General features: G+C 38.1%; 1 protein-coding gene and 2 pseudogenes across 1 annotated transcript in view; all 3 read left to right on the forward strand.

Moving 5' to 3' along the window:
- The window catches only part of LOC103783701 (small ribosomal subunit protein eS4-like), a 195,673-nt pseudogene that overhangs the window by 78,266 nt on the left and 100,005 nt on the right, over window positions 1-17,402 (forward strand).
- Window positions 1-17,402, forward strand: part of WDPCP (WD repeat containing planar cell polarity effector) — a 730,102-nt gene that overhangs the window by 78,238 nt on the left and 634,462 nt on the right. The gene's annotated exons all lie outside the window — the stretch shown is intronic.
- On the forward strand, window positions 8,178-9,247 carry LOC100984767 (heterogeneous nuclear ribonucleoprotein A1-like; annotated as a pseudogene).

Here is a 17,402-nt window from a genome sequence, read left to right on the forward strand (position 1 = left end):
CATGTACCCCACAAGGAAAGCAGAATTTAGGGACTGTCACACAGAGGGCATCCTTAGAACCACAGTGTTAGTCAGAGAGAAGTGACAACCCACCAAGTTGGAAGAGATTCTTGTCCTAGACCTTCGCCCTTTTCCTACCTAATGCTGGAGACTTCAGCTTTGGAAAAGGTAAGAAGGAAAGATGTTGCAGAAACAGATTCTCTAATAATCAGGGTCCCAGGTCAGTTCTACCCTAGGAGGAGGGGAAATGAGATTTAAGTTGAGGATGAGATTAAAGTCTTTAAATATACCGAGTTTTAATAGCCAAAATGAGTAGTTATGGAATCTGAAAGTTAGGAATCTAGTTTGCCTATAAGTTCTAGAAGTTGTTAGGGGCAGGAAGGGAGATATTCCACAGATTTCATGTTGAAAGGGAGAATTGGAGAAAAAGAAATCCTTTTCGTGTGTAAACACTCTGTGTTATAGATGCAATCAAGCCCTCCTGGAACAGAGTTGTAACACTGATATGTAACAGTGGATATCAACATCAACTCTGGCTGTCGTATTAAACTCTCAGGCAAGGCTTCCTTCATGGATGCAGTCTCATAAGGCCTCATGCTCAGAAGGGGGCTTTATGCTTGGGGTTTAATGTTCTGTTGTCACCATCTTAAAGTTCTTAATACTTTATCTTCAAATTTGTGTTTGGTAAGTGAAGTCTGATAAGACAATGGAGCACGTACTTGGGGCTTGGAGCCCAGGCTCATTCACAGTCCTGCCTCCCACCACCTTCCCAAACAGCTTCTTCACTGCCCACTGCCCTATTCCCTGAAGCCCAGAGACTCATCCAGCCTCCCTCTTACTGCCCCCACCCAGTGGCAGCTATAACCCATCACCCCCTGGGTGTAGGCTTGGGGAGGGTTGGGACCAGTTGGACATGGGCAGTGCCATCTTCATCTTGTACTGATAGTGCCACAGTATATTAGGCAAGAACTTGGCTGAATGAGCCTCTAGCCTAACCCTCATCCAGGTATCTGGTATATCTGGAGGTTCTCCTGTTCATTGTGGATTGTGGCAGCAGGCCGGTGAGAAGGAGAAATGCTTGACTTAAATTTCTCACCCTGACTGTGGGCAAAGCATTGGTTTAGTGGTTGGTGGGAGGAGAAACCCAGTAGTTGGTGTATCGTGTTGGGGCAGGGGCCCCTGGCTGCTTGAAATCTCCATGCACACCAAGCCTGCATGAACATAACATTAAATGGCAAATTTAAAATACCATGACAGGTTGAGAGAGAGAAAGTGGAAGAAAGGAAAAAGATTTATATATTAGTTCCTGTAACAATACATGTTTCCTGCTTCCTGGACAAAAAGCCTCACATTTTCGTTTTGTACCAAGCCCTGCAATTGTGTAGCTGGTCCTGTGCTCAAGTCCCCTTTCCCAGGGAAGGATTAATTTCCTAATATGGAGTGTCCTTTACCTGACTCCCAGTGCCTGAAGCTGTGACAAGGCTTTCCATGCCAGCTTACTGCCTCCATACAGAGGCAGATACAGGTTGCATGGACCTGAAAGCTCATATAATTTAGGGGGCAGTCCTTTAAAAAACTACAAATACAGGATTGCTAGGTCCCCTCACAGGACCTTAGAAAGGGCCTGTGCAAGTGAGGGGTCCTAAAGCGTATGCCTTATGAGCTTCATGGTAACTCCACCCCTGCCTTCCCAGCATGCCTTCTATTCACTCCTGGGTCCACTTTAAGAATCTGGAGCTTTTTTTTTTTTGGCCGTGCATGGTGCCTCACGACTGTAATCCCAGCACTTTGGGAGGCCAAAGCGGGTGGATCACCTGAGGTCAGGAGTTTGAGACCAGCCTGGCCAACATGGTGAAACCCCATCTCTACTAAAAAAATACAGAAAATTAGCCCAGCATGGTGGTGCACACCTGTAATCCCAACTACTCGGGAGGCTGAGGCAGGAGAATCGCTTGAACTCGGGAGTCTGAGGTTGCAGTGAGCCGAGACTGGGCCACTGCACTCCAGCCTGGGCAACAGAGTGAGACTCTGTCTCAAAAAATAAAAATAAAAAAAAAGAATCTGGAGCTTTTTTTAAAGATTCCAGAACTGGGCTGTACGCAGTGGCTCATGCCTGTAATCCCAGCACTTTGGGAGGCCGAGGCAGGCAGGTCACTTGAGCCCAGGAGTTTGAGACTAGCCTGGGCAACACGGTGAAACCCTATCTCTACAAAAAGATACAAAAATTAGCCAGCTGTGGTGGCATGTGCCTGTAGTCCCAGCTACTTGGGAGGCTGAAGTGGGAGGATCACTTGAGCCCAGGAGGTCAAGGCTGCAGTAAGCCAAGATCGTGCCACTGCACTTCAGCCTGAGTGACAGAGCCAGATGCTGTCCCAAAAAGCAAAAACAAAACAAAACAAAAAGATTCCAGAACCTCTCCTGGTTACCCTGAAACCCACAAATTAAAAGCTAAGCAGTTATTTTTTTTTTGGTAAACTTTCATTGAGGCCCTCATAATTTCAATGTTTTTCTCTCCTGTCTTTCACTCTTCTTTGCTGCCACAGAGTACTTATTTGTGGCCTCCTCGAAGCACCTCTTCTGCTGAACCAACCCTAGACTTCTTTATGAGAACTCTTTCCAATTCAGTGGTGCTGGGCTGCTGAGGTGAGATGGTTGACTTTATTAAATTTTTGGCCAACAATTTTACCTAGTACTGGGAAATACAATTTATTAGGTTGGTTATAAAAAAAAAAAAAACCAACAACACTTTATCTCAGGTTGATTGACATTGATCCTACTTGTCTTTGTGAAGGAAATAATTTCAATGAATTAATAAAATGTGTGCTTGTGTTAATAAAAGTCTACTGCCTTTTACTGTAGTAACAAACAACTTTCATATCACAGAGGCTTGATCACAATAAATATTTATTTCTTGCTCACTCTACATTCAGAACTCAGGTTAGCAAGAAGGTCTCTGTTCAACTTAGTGACTCAAGGACCCGGGCTGAAAGAGGTTCCATCTATACATGTGTTTCTGTGATCGCTATGGTAGGAGAGAAGAGAAACATGTGAATAAATGAATTTTGCCTGAAAGTGACACATATCATTTCCACTCACATTTCACTGGCCAGAGTAAATTACCTGTCTATGTCTAACTTCAAGGGGCAGGAAAGTACAGTCCCATCATATCCCCAGAAGAAGAACTAGAATATTTAGAATAGCTCTAATGGCTACATGCCTTTTGGTCACCAAATGTTTGATTTGCTCTATTTCTGAGATGCAAAATATACCCACCCATTCCCTTAGGGAGAAAGCCCCAAAGTCCTAGGCAAGCATAGCATCAAGGTCATAATCTGTGACATCTGGGTGAGGTATGGTAGTTTCTAATCATGATCTGCTTCTGTAGATCCTACTTACACCTGTGAAATAAAAAAGACAGATTTTCTGCCTTCTCTCACCTGATACATAAGGGCTGATACAGGAACAGGATAATTGTAATATTCTCCTTGGGGAAAATGGAAAACACACAGCAAATACGTGTCTATAGAATTCTGAAATCCTGTTGGGAACAACTTTTGAGGGCCCCCTACCTGTGTTTGAGGAATGTTACCTGATTAATTCTGATTTTGAGATGCTCCTTTTGCTTAGTGGTCTCTGTAGCCCCTGGATCTGCCTTCTGAAAGTTTTGTCCTTTTTCATTTTCTTCTTTGACTGAATCTAAAGTGGACATTGGGAAATATGCCTTCTTTCAGGACTGAGCAAATTTCTCATATATAACCAATTTGGACTAAGCTTTTCCTCAGGGTGCTAAAATACTCCACATTGTAGTACCCCCAACTCCCACTACACATGTATAACCAACCAGTAAGGTCCCATACCTCCTGCAATTAATTGGTTTATATGTCCCATGCAAGAGACTTTGATATGAGCACAGTGTAGTGATAAGTGCACTAGAAAATTTCTTGGATATATGATCTTAAGCAGGTTACTTGACTTCTCTGTCTGAATTTTCCCATGTATGAAATTCTATTTTTAGATTAACAGGATTAAAGGACCAATAAACAAAACCTTTATGTGCCATATAAATGTTGGCTAAGTTCTTTTACATTTTTCCCTCTTTTAATCTATACACGGTCTTAAGAGGTTATTAGTATTTGTTTTTATATGAGGAAACTGGAACTCAAATAGACTAGATGACTTGCCCATGTAAGAAATGATATGGCTTGCGCATATATTAAATGATATGATAAAGCTAATAAATGATAGAGTCAAGATTCCCAGCTTGATATCTTGTGTACATTCTACTCCCACACAGCTGCTCCTTGTTTTGAGGTAAATGTTATTAAATTCTATAGAAAATATATAATGTATATTTGGTTTTTTATCATGAATCAAGATGTCACAGAGTGATCATAATCATTGACAAGAATTTTGCCATCTGATTTACACATTTCTCCATTACAAGGAACTGATGGACCCTGAAATAAGGCTATTGCTTTCTTAAATTGTTATAATAACAATGCAGGATGCAGCAATTCAAAGGATACAGAATTTTTTATAATGTGCTACTTCTATCATTCCAATCAAATGTAGTCAAGCAAACTTACTTTAAAAAGAATGAATATATACTATCTTCAGTGGAAATGTGGGCAAGACTAGTTCTGAGTTGTTAAATGTTTAGGAAAAATCAATAACATTCTGAATTCCAGTTCACTGATGCAGAATATGACTCAAAGCCAAAACAGAATGTTTGGGACAAATTAGGAAGAAAACTGTTTTTCACTTGAGGTTCTTGTTACAACTGAGATTATCTCTTCCTCATTAAGCAAAACTAATTAAAAAATCTTTTGGTTCAATATTTAATCTTCTATCTGAGATTTTACTGTTTTAATAGGAAATGCAATGAGAATTACCTGGTCTCTGACCTAAGTCAGTGCATAGGAAACATTTCTGCAGGGGAGATTCTCAAAGAAGGGATGGAATATTTTGCACCTTGGTTACTAATTTTCCAGGCAGCAAGTGTGTAGACAAATTATATTTTCCCTGTTGTATATGTGTCTTGGATTTCACTAATGGACATTAGTATTTTTTGCACTATTTTTAAAAAGTCAGTTACTTAAATTGAAAACATTTGTTAAGGCCATGCATGACTAAGATGTTGGATTTTTAAAAACAATCTATCAGAATTTAAGAGCTTTTGCCTATGAGATTCTATAGACAAGAACAATTTTATGAAATCAGAAAAAAAATTTAAGCATTATGTAGGTTTGGGTACACAAAGAAATTTGCTCACTAACGTCAACTTTTGTTGTTCTTTTAGTTATTCTTGTCTTGAAGATTTTTTCTTCCTGTTTCATTTTCCCAATTGTAGCAGAAGCTGCCAGATGTGCATTTAAATATTTCCCTCCTCCTTCCACTGTAATAAAAGGCACATGGCTAACCAACTGTACGTCATGTCCTTGCGTCTCCTGCTATTAGATGTAGCCATGCGAGTAAGTGTACTCCAATGGAATGCAAATAGGATTTGTCCTTAAAAACCTCCCACACGTGCTCCTCTAAGATGATAGCCCACCTCCGAGATGGCTGTCAGTGATTCTTGGCTCATGGTCCCTGTATAATTCCCTCCTCTACTGAATATAGCAGACCTGTGTAACGAACAAGATAGTGCAGAAATGATGGAATGTGATTTCCAAGTCAAGGCCATAAAGGACATTTAGGCTTTCATCTTGTTCTCTTAGATTACTTTCCTGAGGGAGGTCAGCTACTATGTCATGAGGACATTCCAACAGCCCTTATAAAGAGGCCTGAGTGTCAGGAAACCAAAGCCAGCTGCGTATAGCCAGGACTAAGGAAGCCATATTGGAAGCAGATACTTCAGCCCTAGTCAAGCCTTCTTATGACTGTACCCACAAAACACATCTGATGGCAAACTCATGAATGACCTTGAGCCAGAACCATTCAGCTAAGCCACTTCCAAATTTCTGACCCAAAATAACAATGAGATAATAAATATTAATTGTTGTTTTAAGCTGCTAAGTTTGTTATGCAGCAGCAGATAATTAATACACCCAGTCAGCTGGATGGCAATACTCATGAGAGTCTTGGAAATCATGTCTTGAAGATTGCAGAGCTGCTGTCAGCTCAGGTGCCTGAATGATTGTGTAAAGGAGGGCCCTTTCCTCTAGTTTCTCCACTCCCCACATCAACCTGGACTGTTGAGAGAAATAAACTTTAGAGCCATTACATGTTTGGGGTCTAAAATTTACAACAATATAGCCAGCCCTAACAAATACACCAACTTTGTATTCTATTTCTTCCTTACATCAAGTCTTATTCATCTGTGAGAGTATTATTCCCCTGAACAAGGATTATTATTGGCATAGTTCTTCAAACACTATCAAAAATATTGTATTGGCTACAAGGCATTACATTAAATATTCAAAGCACTTCCCCCACCTGCAAATCCTATTTTATTTGCCAAGGACTCTATGTTTACTATCAGAGTTGTGGTTGATACTGTGGTGCCCTGTCCAGATCCTGTTCACTTGGTTAAAGCTTCTATCCCCAAGGTCCTATGAGTGGTGGCTGGTAATAGCTTACAGCTAGCCCTCTTCTCTAGAGAATTGCCATCAACTGATAGGAGCCAACTTACTAGGGAAGTTATGCTCCCTCCATAGATGACCCACAACAGTGGCCAACTGACATGATGGCATAAAAGTCCAGCCCTTGCCACCAGGGATGACAACTCTGCTGTGCTGTTTGTATTTCAGATCCCTCCCTTCTGTGGTTTGGGCCAGGACTAGACTTTACCTAAGACCAGATCCTTGCTTGGCAGCTCTTTTCCCTTCCCTATCATGCTCCTCTCCTTCACTTACAGGTTTTTCCCAAGGAGTCCCTCAATAAACCACATCCACCCAAATCTCTGTCTCAGATTCTGGTTCCAGGGAATTTTATCTAAGGCTACCTACTTCCATAAAACTGAACACAAGAGGTAAGATCCTCTTCTCAGGTACTTACATTACTTATATGGTTTGGATCTGTGTCCCTACCCAAATCTCATGTCGAATTGTAATTTCTAGTGTTGGAGGTGGGGTCTGGTGGGAGGTGATTGGATCATGGAGGTGGTTTCTCATGGCTTAACACCATCCCCCTTGGTGTTATCATAGCGAGAGTGAGATATTGCAAGATATGCTTGTTTAAAAGTGTGTAGCACCTCCCACCTCTCACTCTTCCTCCTGCTATGGCCATGTGAAGTGCTGGTTTCCCCTTTGCCTTCTGCCATAATTGTAAATTTCCTGAGGCCTCCCTAGAAGCTGCTATGCTTCCTGTACAGCCTGTGTAACCATGAGCCAGTTGAACCTCTTTTCTTTATAAATTACCTAGTCTCAGGTATTTCATTTTTTGTTGTTGCTGTTGTTCGAGACGGAGTCTTGCACTGTCACCCAGGCTGGAGTGCAATGGCGCGATCTTGGCTCACTGCAACCTCCGCCTCCTGGGTTCAAGTGATCCTTCCACCTCAGCCTCCTGAGTAACTGGGATTACAGGCACCTACCATCATGCACGGCTAATTTTGTATTTTTGTAAAGACGGGGTTTCATCATGTTGGCCAGGCTTGTCTTGAACTACTGACCTTGGTGACCCGCCCGCCTCGGCCTCCTAAAGTGCTGGGATTACAAGCGTGAGCCACTGCGCCCAGCCCCTAGTCTCAGGTATTTCTTCATAGCAGTGCAAGAATGGACTAACACAATACTGATATATTTTATGCATGATAGGAAGAATATATATTCAGTCCAAAACTTTGAAAAAGACTTAAAAACAGAAAAACAATAAAGAATATTAAGAAATCTAAAATTTGGCTGGGTGCGGGGGCTCATACTTATAATCCTAGCACTTTGGGAGGCCGAGGTGGGTGGATCACTTGAGATCAGGAGTTCGAGACCAGCCTGGCCAACATGGTGAAGCCCCATCTCTACTTAAAAAATACAAAAATTAGCTGGGCTGGTGGTGGGCGCCTGTAATCCCAGCTACTCAGGAGGCTGAGACAGGAGAGTCGCTTGAACCTGGGAAGCGGAGGTTGCAGTGAGCTGAGTTATCAACAAAATTGATAAATCCTAAAATGGATTAAGAATATAACATAAGGATACATTCATTAACTTACTTCTTTCTGCCTGTGGTCGCTACCAAGGAAGAGTTGCTAAAGTCTCTTCCCACCGCCACCGTCATGTCTAAATCAGTCTCTTAAAGAGCCTGAGCAGCTCTTCACTGGAAGGCTGAGCTTTGAAACAACTGATGAGAGGCTGAGGAGCCATTCTGAGCAATGGGGAATGCTCACAAGCTGTGTGGTCATGAGAGATCCCAACACCAAGTGCTCCAGGGGCTTTGGGTTTGTCACCTATGCCACTGTGGAGGAGGTGGATGCAGCCACGAATGCAAGGCCACACAAGGTGGATGGGAGAGCTGTGGAACCAAAGAGGGCTGTCTCAAGAGAAGGTTCTCAAAGACCAGGTGCCCACCTAACTGTGAAAAAGGTATTTGTTGCTGGCATTAAAGAAGACACTGAAGAACATCACCTGAGAGATTATTTTGAACAGTATGGAAAAATTGAAGTGATTGAAATTATGACTGATTGAGGCAGTGGCAAAAAAAAAAAAAGGAGCTTTGTCTTTATAAGCTTTGATGACCATGACTCCGTGGATAAAATTGTCATTCAGAAATACCGTCGTGTGAATGGCCACAACTGTGAAGTTAGGAAAGCCCTGCCAAAACAAGAGGTGGATAGTGCTTCACCCAGCCAAAGAGGTTGAAGTGGTTCTGGAAACTTTGGTGTTGGTTGTGGAGGTTGTTTCAGTGGAAATGACAACTTTGATTGTGGAGGAAACTTCAGTGGTCATGATGGCAGCTGTGGTCATGGTGGATATGGTGGCAGTGGGGATGGCTATAATGGATTTGGTGATGGAAGCAATTTTGAAGGTGGCGGAAGCTACAATGCTTTTGGCAATTACAACAATTAGTCTTCAAATTTTGGACCCATGAATGGGAGAACTTTGGAAGCAGAAGCACTGTGGTGTTGGAGGCCAATACTTTGCCAAACCACAAAACCAAGGTGACTATGTCAATTTCAGTAGCAGCAGTAGTTACAGCAATGAGAGAAGATTTTAGTTACTACCAGGAAACAAAGCTTAGCAGGAGAAGAGAGCCAGAGAAGGGACATGGAAGCTACAGATTACAACAGATTTGTGAACTCAACCAAGCAACAGTGGTGGCAGGGCCTAGCTGCTATAAAAAAAAGACATGTTTTAGATAAATACTCATGTGTATGGGCAAAAAACTTGAGGACTGTATTTGTGACTAAAGGTGTAACAGGTTATTTTAGTTTTTGTTCTGTAGAAAGTGTACAGCATTCCAACAAAGGGTTTTAATGTAGATTTTTTTTTGCACCCATGCTGTTGATTGCTAAATGTAATATTGTCTGATCATGACGCTGAATAAATGTGTCTTTAAAAAAAGAATAGAACATAAATCACCAGTATCAGAAATAAAAGAGAGGTTATCACTATAAATTCTACAGGCATGAAAAGGATAATAAGATACCATTACTAAAATTTTATACTAAAAATATGACAACTTAAATAAAATGGATAAGTTCTTTGAAAAATGCAATTTACCAAAGTCAATACAGGTTAAACAAAAACATTAATAGTCCTATATCCATTTTTAAAATTAAATTTATTGTCAAAAAATTCCACAGTGTAAATCTAGATTCAGATGGTTTCACTGATAAACATTCACTGAAGAAATAACACTAATCTTACACAAACCCTTATAAAAAACAGAAGGAGGGAACACTTTCCTGCTTGTTCGTGAGGCCACCATAACTCTGATACTAAAACCTAACAAAGAAATTACCAGAAAAAAATTTGCCTACCAATATTTTCCATGAACATAGACATAAAAATCTTTGAAAACTTAACGCATTGATTGCAGCAATATATATCAGTAATAATATACAGTGACCAAGAAGGGTATGTCACAAAAATGTAAGATTGGTTTAACACCCACAAATTTATCACTATAACCACATTAACAGAATAATGAAGAAAAAAAACATAAGATCATTTCCATAGATGCAGAAATAACATTTTTCAAAATCCATCACCCAATTATAAAAACACTTTTAGCTAACTAGGAATAGAAGGGAACTTCCTCAATTTCATAAAAGGTAGTTACAAAAACCTAGAGCTAACCTCACACTTAATGATCATACATTGAATGCTTTTCCCCTCAGATCAGTAACCAAGAGTGAAGGCCCACCCTTACAACTTGTACTCAACAGTGTTAATGAAGGTCCTAGCTATTGCAATAAGACAAAAACAGGCAGCAGTGGGGAGAATAAAAACTTGAAATAAAACTATCTCTGTATTCAGGTTTTTTTTTTTTTAAGTATATGCTTTCCTATTTATTTTACCAAGGTTGTGCGTGAAATAAACCAAAATATTTCAAGAAAACTTGAGTTTAGATAGGATTGCCTTCTGAATTAGAGTTTTTAATTTCATAGGAATTCTGTTGTAAGTTATTCTAGTAATGGTTATATAACTAAACCTAGGCAAAATTGTGAGGCAAGAGAAATTTATTTTAGTGCCTTCCTATCTTTGGGGGTTTTAAGTATATCTCTCATCCATTCTGATGCCTCCCTGTGTCTCCCAATCATCGATTGCCCAGAGTAACATACCATTCCAGTCTATTTTTCTTCAATAATATCTCATTCTTCAAAATCACTTCTCTTTTCTTACCTATTTTTATCACAAATATATATATTCTCCCACTGTTTCAGAGTTCTAGTCACAGTTGTCAGAGGAATACATCTCAAAAACTATTTCAAACTAGTAAGTTCACAGTTAATGTGTTGTCCCTCCCAAGGATATTTGCATTGGAAGAGCATATTTATAAACAATAATAGCAAAATTAAGATAACAGCAAGACTATAGGATGGGGATATAAACATTTAATATAGTAATTTCACATAATGTGGAAGAATAGGCACCTAGTTTGTCCTTTTTTAAGAAAACAACAAAAAATTCTAGATTATGTGTTCAAGAAATCTTAAAAGCATCAATGAACTACAGATGCTTCTTATAATGGGGTTACTCCCTGATACACCCATTGAAAGTTGAAAATATTGTAAGTCAAAAATGCATTTAATACACCTAACCTACTAAACATCATGGCTTAACCTAGCCTACCTTAAACAGGTAGTTGGGTGCTAAAACGCCTACATTAGCCTACAGTTGGGCAAAATCATCTAAGACAAAGCCTATTTTATAATAAAGTGTTGAATATTTTACATAATTTATTAAGTCGTGTACCGAATATGAAAAACAGAATGTTTGTATGGGTACTCAAATGGTTTCTACTGAATGCACATCACCTTTGCACCACTATAAAGTCAAAAAATTATAAGCAAACCATTGTAAATTGGGGACTGTCTGTACAAGAAAGTAAGGAAGTCTCAGATCAGGGACTAAAAGAGGAAGGGACCTTGGAGAAGTGTAGTATTTTAGCCAGTTTTCTTTCTGAGTCTATTTGTTAACTTGTGTAAATTTGAGCCTTGATTATCCTGAATCTACAGAGCCCACAGAGCAGGAAACAAAGACAAGGACTTTCAAAAGGTAGCAATTTATTAGCTCATCCCTTACTTTAAAAGAGCTGAAATATCAAAGTTCTAAACAGTCAGTGTAAGCATGACCTGGAAATAAACCCATCCCTTTCTTGTCCCTGAGGTCTAAAAAGAAAATATCCTTGACCTTTAGCAAAGAGTACAGGAGGTAAAAATAGTTGCTGAAAATTTGGAATCACAAGATGGTCCTCACACAGATTTGTAGCGCAAATTCACAGAAACTGTGTGTTACCAAAAACCACAAGTTAAGAATTTAAATTAGAGCACCCCAGACTTGTAGTGCCTTCATATGGCTGGTCAGAAACAAATGCAAATTAATCTATAGTATCCCACCATCATCTCAGTCTTCAAAGACTTCAAAGAAATGAAACTCTAAGTAAAATGAACAACTCACAACAAAAACACAGCAAAATATACGAGTGAACAAAAGCACCATGAGTGATAAACAGCAAAAGCAAGAGCTACAAGGAATATGTCCATATGTATTTCACATACCAGCTATAAAGTTAAAATGTTTACTATGCTTAAAGGAATAAGGGATAAGCTTCAAAGTATATGCCAGTAATAAAATATTACCAAAAACATACCCAGCAATGGGTATGAGATAATATATCAAATTAGGTTTATCCTGATAATTCGGGATTGGTTTATACTAAAAAATTAGTAATGTCGTTCACTATGTTAACAAATTAAAGGAGAAAATTTATATGATCATCTCAATAAATGCAGAAAAGGTGTTTGATAAAATTTAACATTCATTTATAATAAAAACATCTAGTTAACTAGGAATAGAAGGAGCTTCCTCAGTCTAATTTAAAAATAAATAAAACTAAGGAAAATATTATATCTTGTGGTTATTCAAATAATTTTATCTAAGATTAGGAACAAAACAAGGATTCCCATTTCTATTTAACATTACACTGTATGTACAAGTCACTGAAGAAAAGCAAGAAAACATAACAAAAGAATAAGGATTGAAAAAGGGATAATACTATCATTGCTTTCAAATAATACTGTTAATATGTAAAAAAATTCAAAATGAACTACCAATAAATTTTTTAAATGAATGTAAATTTAACAAAAGTTGTCAGATACCAACTCAATATAAAACTCTATTTCATTTCTATATAGCAGCTAGAGTTAGCAAATAACACATACACTCTTTTTCTTTTTCTCTTTCTATTTCCCTCACTCTCTCTCTCTGTGTATATATTCATTCCATCCACATGTATTTTTAATGGAAAATACTTATGTATTAATCTAACAGAATATACAAAACTTTTAAGAAACAATAGAACTAGAAGATTCTATATTATAAAGATATCTGTTGTCCCCAGTTTGATCTACAGAATCAATGCAATCTCAATCAAATCTCTGATAGATTTTGTTTAAAAAGTCAAACATGACCATCATATTCTAAAATGTATATGGAATAACAAAGGACCAAAAATAGCCAAAACACTCTTAAAGAGGACAAATGAGTTTGTCCTACCAGCTTTCAGGACACTAATAAAGCTGTGGTTCTTAAGATAGTATAGTATTAGTGCTGGATAGACAAATAGATCTATGGAACAGAATTAAAGCCCAGAAATAGACACTGACATATATAGATACTAGATATATGATGGAAGTGGTATTGCAGATGACAGGAAAATGATGAGTTTTTCAATAAATGGTACTGGATAAAGATATCCATATGGGAAAAAATTATATTGAGTCTCTACCTCACACTATAAACCAATAAAATTTTGGGAGAATCAAAGACCTAAAAGTAAGAGGCAAAACCAAAGCCTTTAAAAAAATATATAGGAAAATATCCTCATGGCAACAGAGTACAGAAGGATTTCTTGAACAAAGTACAAAAAGACAAACAGGTGAAAGATTGAAAATTTAAACTAAATTAAAATTAAGAATTTTAGATATGTTTCAGATCATCAAAGGACAACATAAAAAGTGCAAAGACAAGTTACAAATTAGTAGAAAATATTTGTAGCATATGTTACTAAGATCTAACATCTATAGTATGCAAGAGCTGCTACAAATCAGTGGGAAAATGACAAAATAGGACCAGACATTTTATCAGGGAAAATTCAGCCCCCGATATTTCAATGTCAGTCCTTTTCTATTTTCCCTAAGTGTCAGCCAGTCTGAGAAATAAAGGGAAAGAGTACAAAAGAGAGAAATTTTAAAGCTGGGTGTCCGGGAGAGACATCACATGTAGGCAGGTTTCGTGATACCCCCGAGCCATAAAACCCAAGTTTTTATTAGCAATTTTCAAAGGGGAAGGAGTGTACGAATAGGGTGTGGGTCACAGAGATCACATGCCTCAAGGGCAACAAAAGATCACAAGGCAGAACGTCAGGGCGAGATCACAAGTTCAGGGCGAAACTAGAATCACTAATGAACTTCCATGTCCCGCTGGGCACGCATTATCATTGATAAACATCTTAACAGGGTTCAAGAGCAGAGAAACGGTCTGACTAGAATTCACCAGGCTGGAATTTCCTAATCCTAGCAAACCTTGGGGCGCTGCAGGAGACTAGGGCGTGTTTCATCCCTATCTACATCTGCATAAGGCAGACACTCCCAGGGCGGCCATTTTAAAGGCCCCCCCTGGGAATGCATTCTTTTCCCAGGGCTGTTAATTATTAATATTCCTTACTGGGGAAAGAATTCAGCGATATTTCTCTTACCTGTTTTTGGTAATAAGAGAAGTATGGCTCTGTCCTGCCCAGCCCACAGGCAGCCAGACTTTAAGGTTATCTCCCTTGTTCCCTGAAAATCGCTGTTATCCTGTTCTTAAGGTGCCCATATTGCATATTGTTCAAACACACATGGTCTACAAACAATTTGTTCAGTTAATGCAATCATCTCAGGGTCCTGAGGCAACATACATCCTCAGTTTATGAAGATGACAGGATTAAGAGATTAAAGTAAAGACAGGCATGGGAAATCACAAGAGTATTGATTGGGGAAGTGATAAATGTCCTGAATCTTCACAATTTATGTTCAGAGATTGCAGTAAAGACAGGTGTAAGAAATTATAAAAGTATTAATTTGGGGAACTAATAAATGTCCATGAAATCCTCACAATTTATGTTCTTCTGCCATGGCTTCAGCCGGTCCCTCTGTTTGGGGTCCCTGACTTCCCGCAACACATTTCACAAAAGAAGAAACTCAAATGGCCCATAAACATATGAAAACATGCTCACCTTCATTAGTGATTAAGAAAATGCAAATACAATGAGATATTTCCTATCTATCAGATTAACAAAAATTTTAAAATAGCCAATACCATGGGTTGATCAGCATCTGTCTTAATGGGAACTCAGCTGTGCTGGTGGGAACGTAAATGGGCACAAAAACAGTTTGGCAGTACTTCATAAAGAAGAAAAGAGGCACACTTTTTACCCTAGTAACTCCGGTAACTCCCTCATACTCATCAGGAGTCATACAGAACATTCATGGAAACATAGTTGATAATAGCCCCTATATTAGTCAAGATTCTCCAGAGAAAGGGAGCAAATAAGATGGAGTACAAGTGTGTGTGTGTGTGTGTGTGTGTGTGTGTGTAAGTGCGTGCATGCACATATGATTTTAATCATAATGCAGAGCTATAAGACCCATACCCAAACTCTAGGCCTTCCAGATGAAAGGGCTATAATAAAACAACAGTTGAAAAATCATTACCTTGTCTAATTAAAAATATCTAAAACCAACAACTATGAATTCTAAACTATGAATGTAAATACATATGTTTTTAAATTTAATAATGATAGTAATCAACCAACAGTGTAGAGAAACTGGTACTCATAGTTGTTGGCAGCATTGCCAGTTGATACGATCATTCAGTGGAATAGTTTTAACCATATTAGAAATATGAAATGAGATATTAAAACATTGCCATTCTTTGACTCAGGTTTCTGCTTTGGGAAATTTAAGGTTATTTAAGAAAATAATTTTTAAAGGGCAGAACAAACCAATGTGTAAAATAATGTTTAAGGCAGAAATATTTATAAAGGCAAAACTTAAAACAATTCAAATTCCTTACTCTTTATAAATCCTCAAAGTAGAGTACATTACTTACGAAAATAACATAAATATATACCTTGTATTGATATATGGATATATTAAACAACATCAAATGAACAACCAGACTAAACATAAATTCGCATATTATTTATATGATTAAAAAGATCTGCAGAAGCACTGAAAATATCAGAGAAATTTAAAGTAATATAAATAGTTGTGTTAGGCTTATGGGAATGTTCAATGACGTGATTATTATTTTTAAAATAAGTGGGTATATATTTCATCTGAAAGAATATATTTAATGATGAAATTTCAGGCAGTGTTATAGACAGATGGTGAAACTATTTGTGCAGGAGGTGGGGTGGGTAGGGGAAAGGGGGACCTAGAATCTCACCACATGGAAGTTTCTATAATCAGAGGGTTTTCTCTGGGTTGTGCAGACTGTGGAGCCAAAAGGCAGACTCATACAGAAGACTTCTCAAAGGGGAAAAAAGAACTGAAAGGACTATAATTAGAAAAATGTGATTGTAAATTAATTTCCCTTTAGGATGTAAGCTGCTTTTCTTTTCTTTGTTTCTTTTATTTGTTTATGTTTAAAACAATTGCAACTTAGTGATTTACTACAGTATATGAGAGAGGCTGTTTTCCAGAGAGTCTGAGTTCTGTGTCCTTGGTCTGACTAATTTGTTTGATTTAACATTGAGAGAAGTATGGACAGTGTAACTATGGAAGAAGCTTATCAATTAACTGGCATCCAGTTCCTTTGATGGCAGCAACATTAAGGTGGCTGTCTTCTCAGAATCTTGTCTCATTTACTGAAGACAAAAACGAGGAATGATGTGCCATTCTGAACCAAAGGCCAGCATAAAAGAAGGTCAGTGAGCAAGAGGAGAGGGCTGCATTGCTGTTGCAGCTTTCAGGTTAGAGTATATTGGAAACAAAAAGAAGGCACCATTTCCTTAAACTGAAGCTGTAAAGTATGAATATTCTGCTCGAGAAAAAGTGCAATGCAGCTAAAACTGTGTTGTGCATCCAAGAACACTCTGACTGCAACAGATCACTTCTCTATTTCAGTTTCTCCAGTTATAAAACAAAATGAGAAATAACTCCCTCTGTCTACTATCCCTCCACACCCCCACCCTTCATACATCTGGAACATATTATGACAGATTAGAAAAATCAATAATTTCTTTTTAGAACATGATGTGTATAAGTTGCCCCTGCCATTAAGGGGCTTATTACACTTTAATTAGTACTGCTTTCTGTTTTGTACATTAAGTTATGTGATTTCTACTCAAGTGTTTTGTTGAGAGATCTTAAAGTCACAAAGAGTGATAAGCAATGAATAAATTTTTTAAACATAATTTTCCATGTTATTAAAGTTGCAATAAATATATCACAGACAATCAGTTGTTACTTTTAAGCAGCTCATGGTATTTTTTTTTAAAAGCTTTTAGTATCACAAGGTCTACAATGTAATCTCCCTAATAAGATCACTTGATATCAAGTTGCTCAACTGTGCACATGGCCTTTCAAATAGAATGCCATCTCTTAATGCTGTGGACTGTCATGCAAGTCTTCATAACTTGGGATTAACTTTCATATGAATTATTTGAGAAGTCTACATAATGCCAACAAAATAATTTTCTAAAAACCTCATTATCTTATTTCCAGGTATATCTTGATGTATTTTTTTAAAAACTGTAGAATCAACAAA

The sequence above is a fragment of the Pan paniscus genome, chromosome 12 (genome assembly GCF_029289425.2).
Source record: "Pan paniscus chromosome 12, NHGRI_mPanPan1-v2.0_pri, whole genome shotgun sequence".
Classification (NCBI taxonomy): Eukaryota; Metazoa; Chordata; class Mammalia; order Primates; family Hominidae; genus Pan; species Pan paniscus.